This window comes from Leptonychotes weddellii, chromosome 4, assembly GCF_054177405.1.
Source record: "Leptonychotes weddellii isolate Sample4059 chromosome 4, ASM5417740v2, whole genome shotgun sequence".
Taxonomy (NCBI): Eukaryota; Metazoa; Chordata; class Mammalia; order Carnivora; family Phocidae; genus Leptonychotes; species Leptonychotes weddellii.
Window position 1 is genome coordinate 26,622,684 of NC_138372.1, and position 1,566 is coordinate 26,624,249.

The window sequence follows — 1,566 nt, forward strand, 5'->3', positions numbered from 1 at the left end:
CAGAGGGTCAGCATCTAGACTGGAGCCCAAGACTCCATCCCGGCCCCCCTCTGGCGTGCGAGGCTCACCTGTGACTTGTGAGCTGTTCAGATAGTGGAGGACCTGGGCGGGGGTGGGGTGGGGGGCTGCGTGTGAGGCCCCCGGAGGAGACAGGTGCATAGGCGTGAGGCTGTGCACACCGAGCGGTGTGTGTGGACTCACGCACATCTGTGGCAGCCGAGGCACGATGGCGGTGTGCACACCCACGCGTGGTGGAGTGGAGGTGAATGTGACGTGAGCGCGGGGAGGGTCAGGGAGTGGACCCGGAAGGTCTGGGTTGGCGGGGAGGGGGAGGGGAGAAGGAGGGAGGGAGGGGGGGAGAGGAAGGGGGGTGATGTGGGAGTCCGTGTGCGTTTGAGTGAGGGTGTGTGAAGCTCCAGTTTTCCTTTCTTCTCTCTCTCGCTGACTTCAACCAGGAACAGATGTCTGAGAGGCTAACGAATTGGAAACATCTGAAACAACTGTCCGAGCTGAAGTATAATAAATAGACCTTTCATCACGTTCCCTGGAAGGGGGTCGCTGGGGACAGGCTCCAGGGAGTATCCAGAGGGGCTGGGAATTGAGAGTGGCGGGAGGATGGGTGGGTTCGGAAAGACAGACAGACTGGCCTCCCCTCTCCCGGGATGGAGCTGCTGCCCCAGGAGGATGGGCAGGGAGACCTGCCCCCAGCCCCTCCTAGCAAGCACAAGGCTGGTTTTTCTGTCTGCGTGGTGGGCTTAGTGTCAGTTCTGGGGTCTGAAGCCTGGCACCCTGAGGAGGAAACATTGTTAGCTTGGAGACAGGGTGACAGTTGACCACACGTGATCTGAAGGCTATAAGCCGGCCCGAGCAACCCCGCAGACAGACGCCCTCACCCCCTTGGCCCGGAGCTCCTCGGCCTGGCTTCTGCATCCCCCCGACGATGCACACCAAGGCCTCCTCCTGGACTTCAGCTTTCCAAAGGAAGGTGCGTTGTCCTTCCTGCCCCCAGATGTCTGGGTTTGAAGGGTCCGCTAAGAAAACAACAGAGACGAGCTGGTGGGGGCAGGCAGGGGCCTGGAGACAGGGGTCCAACATGGGGTGTCCTGGCAGGCCTCACCCCAGGCCCACATCTGCCACAGCGGTAGACACACATTCCTGAGAACCACCCCAGGAATGGAGGCCCAGAGGCCTCAGCCTGACAGGAGCTGGATGCAGCACCCAGGAATTCCAGGGAAGGAGGGATGGGCAGAGGTGGGCCCAGTGAGTGGGAGACTCCAGTCTAGGCCATTGAGAGCCCGGGTGTGGGAGGAGGTCAGACCACAGGCTTAGGATGGACAAAGGCTTCTGAGAAATTTGGGCTCTGGGGAATTTGTCTCGGAAACCCCAGGGGATGCATCCCCAAGGAAAGGGCCTCAGGGGCCGGTCCCCAGCTCATGCTTGGGTCTTTGTTTAGGGGTCTCTAAGTAGCACAGAAACTTTCCCCTGATCCATCAAAGCCAAATAAAAGAGAAGGTAGAGGGTCCTGACTCCACAACTCACCCACCAGCTGTGTGACCTTGCCCACAT